The sequence below is a fragment of the Triticum aestivum genome, chromosome 2A, assembly GCF_018294505.1.
Source record: "Triticum aestivum cultivar Chinese Spring chromosome 2A, IWGSC CS RefSeq v2.1, whole genome shotgun sequence".
NCBI lineage: Eukaryota > Viridiplantae > Streptophyta > Magnoliopsida > Poales > Poaceae > Triticum > Triticum aestivum.
In genome coordinates, this window is record NC_057797.1 from 701,070,728 (window position 1) to 701,083,861 (window position 13,134).

The window sequence follows — 13,134 nt, forward strand, 5'->3', positions numbered from 1 at the left end:
ATATGAAAAATTATCAGAAAAATTCAAGGAATCTGTTTATGACATTTGCATGCATGTTTGAACAACCTAGGATTGCTGTACAGGGCAATTTGCATAATTGGCATTTAAATAAGCACATATGGAGTTTGAACTTGAACCCTTGGTTCAAACCAACTTCATTTAATATGATTGCTAGTTGCATTAGCTCAATTAACAGCATAATGCCATGACATTACCATGCATCATAATTGTTGCATTGCATTGATTGTGTTCCTCTTTGTTTGCCGGTATTTGTCCCCTCTCGATAGACGTGGTTCCAACGATGAGTTCGATGACACCAATGAAGAACTATACTATCTTCAGAAGTGCCAGGCAAGCAAAACCCCCTTCTTCATTTCGATACAATCCCACTCTCTCGCTCCTGCCCTCTTTTACTGCATTAGGACAACAATGATTCAACTGTTACATGCTCGATAGTTGAACCCCTTTCCTCTGCATGACCTGTCATTGCCACAGTAAATAGATGAAACCCACTAGCATGAGTAGGAGTTGTTTGAGCCCTGATGTGCCTACTCATTCACGCTTGTTTGTCATGCCTGCTATTGCATAGAGTTGTGTCAGGTCTGATTCATCGGGGATGAATCGGAGGTGTGTGAACATGTCCTACTGTGTGTGAGCTAAGTGTGTGAACACGATTTGGTAAAGCTAGCGGTGAGAGGCCATGTAGGAGTACATGGTGGGTTGTCTCATTGAAACCGTCCTCAGGAACTGAGTTCTGTGTCTGTGATCCATGAATAGCTACTACCACTCATTGGGATCCTTAATTGACCCTCTCGGCTTCTTAATCACCCTAGTACTCTGTCTAGGAGTTGCAACTAGTTTCTGGTGTTTGTAGGTTATGTGTTGGCGGCCGTGCGTAGAGTTGACCCTAGGGGTGGGCTATGATGCGGTAGATACACCGTGGCACGGTGTACCGGGCGCCCGTTTGGTGTCTCGGGAACCCTGTTCACATCATTCGGGGCCGCATGTGGAAACCTCGGCCGGACTCCCTGCGGATGGAACCTGGATAGGCGATAAACCTGGACTAGAGACTTAAGTGTTTAGGTAGGCCGTGGCCGACACCCTCGTTGGTCTTCCGCTTAAAGGTTGCCGAGTACATGTCGTGTAAACGACGATAAGTGGGTGGAGTGTGTGTGAAGAAGTACACCCCTGCAGGGTTATCATTATCTATTCGAATAGCCGGATTCCTCAGATATGGAAACTTGGACCCCTTGCATAGTTCATAGACAAGTGAAAGTGGATACTCTAAAACTCGCAAGATAAGTGTGAGTGCTATGGATGGCCTTCTCGTAGGGAGACAGGAGCGGATCCATAGTGGTGTATTGAATGGTGAATATGTGGACTCGTGTGCGCCACCTCAAAAAAGTTGCTTGCAGTCGTAGTTCAGGTTAGCCACTGAGTCAAAGATGGCTTGCTGCAGTTAAACTCCACCACCCCTCTTTGTTGATACCAATGCATATGTAGCTAGTTCTGATGTAAGTCTTGCTGAGTACTTTTGTACTCATGTTTGCTTAATTTATGTTTTGCAGAGTGACTTCAGTCTCGCTAGTAGTTTCACGTGGACTTCGACGTTTAGCTTGATACCTCAGCTACGATCTTGTGCCCTCGGTAGGATCTGGTAGTTAGTCAGGCTTCTTAGCCTTTTTCATTTGTAGATGCATGTACTCAGACATGTTAAGCTTCCGCATGTGCTTTGATTTGTATGCTATGATTGTTGGGTCATGAGACTCATGTTTGTAATTTCTCGCTCCTCGGAGCCTAATGAATAAATACTTGAGTTGTAGAGTTATGTTGTGATGCCATGTTGTATTTACACATATCGAGCATATTGTGTGTATGATTGTAATGCTTGGTATGTGTGGGATCCGACAATCTAGTTGTTTATCCTTAGTAGCCTCTCATATGGGAAATGTAGTCTAGTGCTTCCATGAGCCATAGTAGTCCGCTACAGCCCGGTTCACCGGAGTCCTATTAGCCCAGCACTACTGCTCAGGACACTTGACTGGCCGGCATGTGTTTCACCTCGTTCCTGTGTCTGTCCCTTCGGGGAAATGTCACACGGTGACATCCGGAGTCCTGCCTAGCCTGCTACAGCCCGGGTTCCCTGAGTCCTGTTAGCCCAGTGCTACAGCCCGGATTCACACGCTGCTGACCGACATGCTCGATGTGATTCATGTATGCCTGTTCCCATAGGTTGGTGCCGCTTTGGGTTCACGACTAGCCATGTCGGCCCGGGTTCTCTGTCATATGGATGCTAGCGACACTATCATATACGTGAGCCAAAAGGCGCAAACGGTCCCGGGCCATGGTAAGGTGACACCTGTAGGAATACCGTGCGTGAGGCCACAAGGTGATATGAGGTGTTACCGGCTAGATCGATGTGACTTGGAATCGGGGTCCTGACAGAGGAGGACAAGGCGGAGGACGCTGGGACGATCGCAAACCCCGCCAGGAGTGGCGCGACCGGCCTCGCGAGGACCGCCGGCAGGACCAGCCTAGTGAGGGCGCCTAGAGGGATCCTCCCCACGAGGACCGCCCTCAAGGCAATGCTGGTCTTCCTCCACTGCCGCTGATGTCGGTGTCAAAACCGGCGGATCTCGGGTAGGGGGTCCCGAACTGTGCATCTAAGGTCGATGGTAACAGGAGACAAGGGGCACGATGTTTACCCAGGTTTGGGCCATCTCTATGGGGGTAATACCCTATGTCCTGCTTGATTGATATTGATGAATATGAGTATTACAAGAGTTGATCTACCTCGAGATCGTAATGGCTAAACCCTAGAGGTCTAGCTTGTATGGCTATGATGATGAGTCTCCTATCCGGACTAAGTCCTCCAGTTTATATAGACACCGGGAGGATCTAGGGTTACACAAGGTCAGTTACAAAGAAGGGAATCTACATATTCGGTTGCCAGGATTGTCTTCCACGTCAAGGGGAGTCCTATCCGGACACGGGTGCAGTCTTCGGTCTTCATATCTTCATAGCCCATCAGTCCGGCCCATGTCTAACAGACCGGACGCCTGAGGACCCCTTAGTCCAGGACTCCCTCAGTAGCCCCTGAACCTGGCTTCAATGACAAGGTATCCAACGCGTAGTGCTGTCTTCGGCATTGCAAGGCAGGTTCCTCCTTCCAAACTCTAAAATAGTCTTTAGACGAATTGATTGTGTCCGGACCTGTAACATACAGCCGTAGAGCATATAGCATTCTACGAATCAAATCTGCTGACAACTTTTAGTAATGTAATGTCATGCTTCTTGGCCATTATTTTGAACCGTTTCCTGTCCTGCCATCCCATGTTTTGGGGTGTGGTTGTCATTGACATGTCTTGTCGAAGCAGAGATCGTGTCCCCTAATTGCAGGATTTTCATCAATTACGAGTGTGGGTAACCCAACCGTCCTGCGGGAAAGATTCCTTAGGAATAGGCAGGTTCTTAGGCTTAGGAGGAGGCGTTCGATACCCGCTGGCTTTATAAAGGACCCAAGGGCCGTCTTTTATGCCAAACCTCTCCTCAGCCTTCCCGACCTCGAGTTCTAGCACCCAAGGTTCGACTTCATCGTTTTGAGCCTCCCCATCCTGTCTGGACCCAACTCTCAAGGCCGATGGGTGGCTTCCTCCGTCACGGAGGAGGATATCGCAAAGCTTTGGGAGGTCAGATATTTGACTATGGAGGTCCACCATAGGCTTCCTGCTCAAGGACTGGTTATTCTGACCCCCAGATGTGGCGAGAGTATCGTATTCATCTCCCACTTCCTTCGGGGGCTAGGGTTCGCTCTTCAGCCCTTCGTCCGGGGGCTAATGTCTTATTACAGACTAGATTTTCATGACCTAGACCCGGACTCTATCCTCCACATCTTGGCATTTATCATTACATGCGAGGCCTTCCTCTGAATCACCCCACACTTCTGCTTATGGCTCAAGACCTTTAGTGTGAAGCCGAAGGTGGTCGACGGGGAACAGGTGGAGTGCGACGGTGCTACGATCAGCCAACTCACCAGCACTCATTTACCAAAAGGTTCTTTTACCGAAATTTCCAATTACTAGCAGCGGGAGTGGTTTTATGTTACAGAGCCCCGCAGCACCAAGTGGGTAGCTACACCCACATTCCGTCCTGCCCCACCATTACAGCTTGCATCATGGGTCAACAAGGGGCTGGACTGGGGATCAGTTGATGAAGTGCAGACTTTACAGAGCCGCATCCGAACCCTCCTCGAGAGAGAGATCGATATTGTCAATGTGATCCAGGTGATGTTAGTTCATCGAATCCTGCCATGCCAGCGCAGGTCTCGCCGTATGTGGGAGCTTAATCCAGAAGGACCACAAACCCTCCAACACTTCTTTGGCACCACACACAAAGGGATGTGGAAGTTATTCTTCGGGAAGCGAAACATTGGTCGGACACCACCGAAGATGCTGACCTTAACTGCAACCGTCCGAATACCCCGGTAAGCACTTGGCTCCCGAACACTTTGTAATTATGCATACCATAATATGGTACTGAGCAAGCTATCTTCTTCCAGGGTTGGAGAAAGAAGGTGGAACTAATTATGTGTTCGGCCCCTCTGCCCGAGGGCCCAGCGAATCCTATTCTAACAAGGATGCTGGCCCTGGCACCATACCTGATGCCTGTGAAGGAGGGCGAGGCGAAGAGTGAGAGGACCAAAGATGGCCCCTATTCCAAGGGTGCATCGGACATTGTGTCTAGAGGAATCAAAGTCCCCTCATCCGAAGAAAAAAGTGAAGGGGGGCACTGTCTCCCTTCCTCCTAGGAAGAGAAGGGCCGCCTCTGAAGATGGGGAGAAGAGGGCTTCTAAACGAGGCAAGATGCCTCAGGTGGCTGGCTCGGGCTTGGAGGACGTCGAAGCGCAGTCTCATGACGAGGACAAGCCTCATGCCAAATCATAAGTGAATCAAGGTTGTTTTAAACATGTCCCGTTCCTTTCTTATAATGCCCGGAATATATATTCTTTGTTTTTGCAGTTCAGCACATAGTCTTCCTCAACAATAATCCTTTTCCTCGGGGGACATTCTCCCAGAGAGGATGGAAAGTGAAACGCCCCCACCGGATTCCCCGTCCAATAGGACGAACGACTTGGAGGTGTCATCGCGGAGGGTCTCCCCCGACCAATAAGTGGTGCAAGGGATGATGAAGACATTACCCGAAGGAGATACTTCGGTGGCCCAAGGTCCAGGGGACAACAATGAGGGTCCCGGACAATCCGATATACAGCTAGAGATGTATGAACAGATCCCTTCAAAGGGTGGCCATACTCTTATGGCAGCCTCCGGAGACCTAGAGGCGCCGGATATCTTGACGAACATGCTGCGGCAGGCGTCCGTCTCAGAGGAACATCATACCTTAATGGGCACGGTGGTTGAAAAGGTCCAGTCCGCGAAGAGCGGATTGGATGAGGCCTTTGTGAGCCTACTAAGAGGCTTCGAGGTTTGTACTACAATATGTGCAATTGTGTTTTATTCGCAAGATACACCTGTGTATAGATAGTAGCCCCTGAGACTCAGGTTGGCTTCCCATGGGAGGCGAACGGAGGATCAAGAAGAAACATTCAAGGACTAATGTGATTGACTTGAACACAGGCTTCTTCTTCCTAGACTATGGATATTGTCGAGCTGCAACGGAAGCCTGATATGGCCGGGGATGACATTGCATTAATCAATGTGCATCTTGACGAATCGCAAGGTATGTATTCGGGGCGATCCCTTCACATACATTTTTGTGATATAAGCATGATGCTGAAATTTATATACTGTAATATGCATGACTGCAGATGGTGTTGCCGCCATTGAAACTCTTCAGGCGGAGCTAGCCTGGGCCAAGGTGCAGAACCGGTGTAGTAATGCGGCTGCCGAAAAGGCATCGACTGAGTTAAAGGCCGAGCGAGCTGCTCAGCGTCAAGACGGGAAGAAGATATCCACGATGGCGCTCGAACTAAAAAATGCTGCTAGCCACTGTGAGCTCCTTGAGAAGGAGAATGAAGCCAAAATGGCTGAAGTTGACCAGGCCTTACGAGAGGCGAGGGAAGCGCGGTCTGAATCCAGAGCCGCCCATGAGGAGATCCGGCAAGCTAGGGAGATTGCGGCTGGTGAGCCATTTTTTGCTATAGACTAAGTTTGGCGATCCGAAGTATGCTCAGCTTAACCAATTATGGAGTTCTCCGGACGAGTTTTTAGACTTGCCGAAGAGTTCTTCCGATGCGGTGCAGTTTAACCAGGTGCGAGAGGGGTATGTAGCGGAGAAGCTTTTCTGGTCACAATTCAGCGCGTTGAAGCGCCCCCTGTTGCTAAATGAGTAGATGTCCCAGTGGGCTGAGCTTCATAGGATATCCGGCGGTGCCATGAGGAACGTCATAACCCGGTTATGGAAACTGAGCATGTTCCAAATAGTTACTTCAGCTTGGTGCAATGGCTTGTTGATGCGGTGCCACGTATCGATGCTGTGAAGCGATCGGTGTGCATCGAGGGTGCACGGATGGCCTTTGCCCGAGTCAAGACATTCTGGGGGAAGATGAAGGCCATCGATGTTGCAGTGAAGAGTCCACCCTAGGGCAAGGACCACCAAGAACCGGAGCATTATTTTGAAGATGTCCTAGTGGCTGCCTGCTTGATAGAGGGCCAGTGCTCGAAAGACATAATGTTCGAGTGAGGTGTATGAGAATTTTACGAGACAATTTTATAGTTAATCTTATTTTATATATGGCTCGAAAGTTTGTGTTCCTCGTGTGCGGCCATTTTAATATAACCTGAAAGTTTTCTAGTCGTCGGCTTCAGCCCCCTCATGGGAAGTAAGGGGGTGTTCGGAAAAGCATTTGATCACTCTTGACCCAATGTCTTGGTCTGTGAAGGAGGTGTCAATGCGGCAAACCAGGCAACCAGACTATAGGGCGTTAACACTTTCACTTAGCCATAGGAGTTTTATGGTGGGTCTACGACATAGCCCCTGGTATGTATGCGGCTTATTCATACAATGCGTGTACATATTTGACCGAAAAGAGGTCCTTCGTATGAAATGGAGGAATCGCTAGAGATTTTGATAAGTCGTCGAGTGGTTGACCAGCTATCGCCGCATCATGACAGTCAGTTTTCGGCTTTCTCTACTAAGGTGCTAAGCCAGGTGAACCGGAAGCACAACCGCAGTAGTTCTCCCTTTACTACCCTAGCCGATAGAGCGAAACATAGGATGGCAAGCACAGGAGCCGGGCAACCCAACTATTGACCAAACTCGCGATGCCAAAGTATGCTGCAAAAGCTATTCGGACTTTGTTGGCAACTCAATTGTTCCCGTACTGAGCCCCTAGCAAGTTTAAGCACGGGTATATCTGTGAAACAACCATAGGAGGTGTGTTCAATTGCGGAAAGACGCGGATAAATAATACTGGTAATGTGAACTGGGACTGAGTGATATGCCAAAGATTACTTGATATATATAAAGGCCACGACCCCGGCTATCTGATATCCCTGGGTCGAAGGCAGAGGAAAAAGGCATGTTACAGGCTCGAAAAAGAGTGCGGTCTACAAAAAGTTATTTTGGACCTCCCGTCGCACGTCTGCGCCGCCTGTCCTCGGCAAGGGGAATCCTTAAAGGAAGTAGCCCTGTAGGTGAGTGTACGGATCCAAAGTCCGATAGAGTCGGTTTTAGATGTTTCTTCTTTGCACCACCTGTTTTTAAGAGGTAATGAAGAAAGAAAGAAAAAAGAAAGTAGATAAAAAATGTTACTGGAGTGCTTGCAGACCTGTCCGTATTATGCTTCCGCCAATGCCCATGGTATCTTAAGTGCGTAGTTATGTATGTGCGGTACAGTTTCGACGGGTATATGAGATGGGCAATGGAAGCCGAACTGCTATTTCTGCTCCGGATTTGATCGATCTTCGGGGGGAAATTGCTTCTGGCCTTCGACACTTAGTTGCTGAACCGCGCCGGCATCACTATTGCGTGGCGGCCCCCTTCCCTTGTGTTCGGCATTGAGCTTGCCGGCCTGCTTGAGGACCCAACAATTTCTATTGGTATGATTAGCTGGTTTATTGTGGTGGTCATGAATCTGGCAGGGGCGGTCCAGTATTCTATCTAGGTTGGATGGTCCGTCTCTGTTCGCCTTGAATGGCTTTTTCCATTGACCATGCTTAGGATTGTTGAATCCGGCGTTGACCGTCGTGTCACGTGATCTTTCATTATCATTGCGATTGTTGTGTTTACTTTGTCGTGGCCTGCTGTTGCCATCTCGGATTTCGGAAGTGCCCGAGTCGCTGGCGCTATTGCTTCTATGAGCGAGCCAGTTGTCTTCTCCCGTGCAAAAGCGGGTCAGTAGAGCGGTAAGGGCTGTCATGGATCTAGGTCTTTCTTGACCGAGGTGGCATGAAATCCATTCATCCCGGACGATGTGTTTAAAGGCCGCAAGGGCTTCCACGTCCGGACAGTCGACGATTTGGTTCTTTTTAACTAAGAACCTAGTCCAGAGCTGCCTGGCTGACTCTCCGGGCTGCTGGACAATGTGACTTAAGTCATCGGCGTCCGGTGGCCGGACATATGTTCCTTGGAAGGTTTCGCGAAAGGCATCCTCCAAATCTTCCCAGCTGCCAATAGAATTTTCGGGCAGACTGTTTAACCAGTACCGAGCTGGTCCTTTGAGTTTTACTGGTAGGTATTTGATGGGCCATGTGTATATGGAGGAGGAAGTCCTCGATCCATACCATGGGATCTCTTGTTCCATCGTATGATTCAATATTCATACATTTGAAGCCGTCTGGGAATTGATGCTCCATTACTTCGTTTGTGAAGCAAAGAGGGTGCGCGGCGCCTCTATGTTGGGCCACACTGCGACGTACCTCTGATGGAGTCCGTTTGTGTTTCTCGGCCCGGGCATGGCTAGGTTTGTCACGTCCGAATAGGTGGCCGTCATCGCGTGTCGAGGTATGTCCTCGCGATCCGTAGGTCGCTCTTGGGTGTCGTGCACTATTACACGGGTCCTGGTGACGATCGTGTGCACAATCCTGAGCTATTTTGTTCTTGCCTTTACGGCGAGGTGGGGCGGTCTGGTGTTCGTCTTGAGTTGCCGCTTTACCCGGACCAAGTTGTCCTTGACCTGACGTCCTGTGCGATAATGGCGCAGGCTCGAGCGCCCTGTCGTCGCCCTGGGGTAGCAATCTACTCTTCGGGTAGCTTTTGGCTGGGCCACTAAGGCCGTATTCTTCGACAGCTAGGACTTTAGTCCATCTATCATTGAGCAGATCTTGGTCGGCTTGAAGTTTTTGCTGCTTCTTTTTCAGACTCCTTGCGATGGCTATTAGTTGGCTCTTGAAACGCTCTTGCTCAAGGGGTTCCTCGGGCACGATAAAGTCCTCGGTGCCGAGGCTCACCTCATCCTCAGAGAGCGGAAGGTAATTGTCGTCCTCCAAATCTTCGTACTTGGCCCGCTTACCAGGGCTAACCTGCCCATCTTCCCGTTCATCCTGGTCATTAGCCATATCAATGGGGTCTTCGCTGTCTTCAGCATCGTCGTCCATACCGTCAATGTTCTCGGAGTCGCAATCAAGTGTACCGGTCGAATCCTTGATCGTGGCTATGAAGTGGGTGGTGGATGGGAAGCAAAATTCTCCGCCGCCAGCCCCTGGTTTGAGCCGAATATAGTTCGGTTGTGAGTCCTCTGTCAAGGACACGTTGTTCAACGAGTTTAGCACATCACCCAAAGGCGAGTGCTGGAAGATGTCCGCGACGCCAAATTCAAAGATCAATAAACAATCTAGCCCGGCATCCGTGGGCTCACGTGGTTCGGAACATACGGCCGGAGATGAGTCCGGAGTTCTGGTGACGAAGACATCATGAGAGGTTGAGTCCATGCGCGGCTCCAACACCGTGGAATCTGTGGCCTCCGTAGTGGGATCAATCCTCCCATCCTTGGATGGCACGGCTTGCTCCGGATCTAGGGCAAGAGCGGTTATAGGAGCAATCTCCTGGATGCGTCCATATGACAGATTTAGGTCATGATCATCTGGGTGACCGGGAGCGGCTGCCGCGGTCTCAAATCCGGCGAAGATCAAGTCTCCATGGATGTCCGCAACGTAGTTCCGGCTCCCGCATCTGACCTGATGGCCAGGGGCGTAGCTTTCGATCTGCTCCAGATGGCCAAACGAGTTGGCCCGCAGTGCAAAGCTGCCGAACACGAAGATTTGTCCGGGGAGGAAGGTTTCTCCTTTGACAGCGTCATTATTGACGATCAAAGGGGCCATCAAACCTTGTGGCGACAGCACAGAGGAACTCTCAATGAAAGCACCAATGTCGGTGTCAAAACCGGCGGATCTCGGGTAGGGGGTCCCAAACTGTGCGTCTAAGGTAGATTGTAACAGGAGACAAGGGGCACGATGTTTACCCAGGTTCGAGCCCTCTCTATGGAGGTAATACCCTACATCCTGCTTGATTGATATTGATGAATATGAGTATTACAAGAGGTGATCTACCTCGAGATCGTAATGGCTAAACCCTAGAGGTCTAGCTTGTATGGCTATGATGATGAGTCTCCTATCCGGACTAAGTCCTCCGGTTTATATAGACACCGGGAGGATCTAGGGTTACACAAGGTCGGTTACAAAGAAGGGAATCTACATTTGGTCGCCAGGCTTGTCTTCCACGCCAAGGAGAGTCCTATCCGGACATGGGTACAGTCTTCGGTCTTTGTATCTTCATAGCCCATCAGTCCGGCCCTTGGCTAACAGGCCAGATGCCCGAGGACCCCTTAGTCCAGGACTCCCTCAGCCGCCACCAAGAAGGAACGGCGACCACCATTAGGACGAGTGGGCTGGGGGCTTCCAGGAACCGCGTGCTATCGGCCTGCATCTTGGGCAGAGCTCAGGCCCAGGCTTCCCAACGCATCTTCAAGCAGTTTTCTCGTGAGGTGAATGCAGCCCTCCGCAAGCTCGAGGCCATTGCGGGCATCCTCCCGATGCTCTGCTCACCCGTCATCAGCAATGACCAAGTCACCAAGACCCTCATCGACTGCAGCGTGGGGCTCAGTGTCCTGTCCATCGAGACGTTCTACAGCCTTCAAGTACCCTATGATCAGTTGCATCCTACTAAGCCCTTCTCAGGAGCGACCGATGGCTCCACCACCACGATAGGGCAAGTTCGTCTCCCTGTCACCTTCGGTCAGCGCGACAACTACCACACTTAGCTCATCGACTTTGACGTTGCTCACATCCGCCTGCTGTACAATTCCATCCTCGGGTATCCGGCCCTGGCCAAGTTCATGGCAGTGACCCAACACGGCTACAATGTCCTCAAGATGCCAGGAAGTGTCGGGATCATCACAGTCCCCTGCGAAGAAAGAGATGCGGTGTGCTCCCTCGAGCGCGCCTTCTAGGCCGCAGCAATCGAAGACCCTGACAGCAAGGGCGTGTACCCTCCTGAGGCCTTCCCCAAGGAGAAGAAGCAACTACTCCGCACAGGGCCTCATGGGAGTGGTGCCTCTAGCGGTGCCACATCAGGATCGACGCCCGCACCTGCGGCGCCTCCCTCCCTCGCATAGGAAGGCGCGCCCGACACCCTCCTCGGGCAAGGGCTCATGGACTCTCTTCTGGAGGGCCTCAGACCTAGCCGCCATCACGAGGGAGGCACTCGGGCACCACGTGGAGGCGTGCTTGGTGGCACGTTTCCCTCAGGAGGGCACCGGGCGAGGAGCGCCCGGCGCTTAGGAGTTCATCGTCAAGGCCACCCAGGGCTTCAGGAAGCAAGGGAAATGCGCGGCGACCGCCACCCACCTGGTGCAGCTCCCCACCCACGCGAGGGTGGTGAGCTGCACGTCTGCATTGACATCCCAAGACTCAATAGGGACGCATCTCAGGGGCGCTTCTGGCCTTCGTGCGCTGGCCGGTGTGAGGGTCCACCTCACAACTACGTTCGCATGCCGTTTGGCCTGCCGAGCGTGGCAGCCGCCTTCCAGCGCAACCTACGAAGCATCCTGGCAACCCAGGAGGCCAGGCATCATGCGGTCCTGGCAGAGATGGAGACGGTCCTTAGGGAGCCACTTGAGCCCCCAGAGCCTCCCGAGGCTCAGGGTCTTGGCGGCTCATGAGGAGCGACTTCTTTAGCGCGCACCTTCACCTACCCCAATGCTCATTCGGCAATGAAACCAGGTAACACTTTCCAAAGCTTATTCAGCTGGGAGCGCCCCTAGGGCTGCATTATTCCTAGGACGCGAGGGCACCTGTCCAGCTGCAGGAACTCTGCCGACGAGACGGGCTGGGAAGAAGAGATGTTGGAAGCCGAGGCCTTCTACGAGCCACCCAAGAGCCTCGCCGACCTACCGACGCCAACCACCACTGGGTACCGCTGATAATTCAGGAGCAGGATTACGCTAACCATGGATCATAGGTGGACCAGGCCGCATCTTAGGGGCGCTTCTGGCCTTCGCGCGCTGGCCGGTGCGAGGGTACACCTCCCAGCTATGTTCGCATGCCGTTTGGCCTGCCGAGCGTGGCAGCCGCCTTCCAGTGCAACCTATGAAGCATCCTGGCAACCCAGGAGGCAAGGCATCATGCGGTCCTGGCAGAGATGGAGACGGTCCTCAGGGAGCCACCTGAGCCCCCATGGCCTCCCGAGGCTCAGGGTCTTGGCGGCTCATGAGGAGCGACTTCTTCAGCGCGCACCTTCACCTACCCCAACACTCCTTCGACAACGAAACTAGGTGACACTTTCCAAAGCTTATTCAGCTGGGAGCGCCCCTAGGGCTGCATTATTCCTAGGACACGAGGGCACCTGTCCAACTGCAGGAACTCCGCCAATGAGCCGGGCTGGGAAGAAGAGATGTTGGAAGTCGAGGCCTTCTATGAGCCACCCAAGAGCCTCGCCGACCCACCAACGCCAACCACCGCCGGGTACCGCTAATAACTCAGGAGCAGGATTACGCTAACCATGGATCACAGGTGGACCAGGCCGTGTCGGCATATGGAGCCCCCAGCGCTGCGGCTCCACCCCAGCCAGGGGCGGCACACTCGGGGCTGCGCAGAAGGGGTCTGGAGCAAGGCCCACCCTCATGTCACACGGGACAGGGCGTCACCCGGAGGGAGGTCCTCTGCCGGGGAGGTGCCGCCG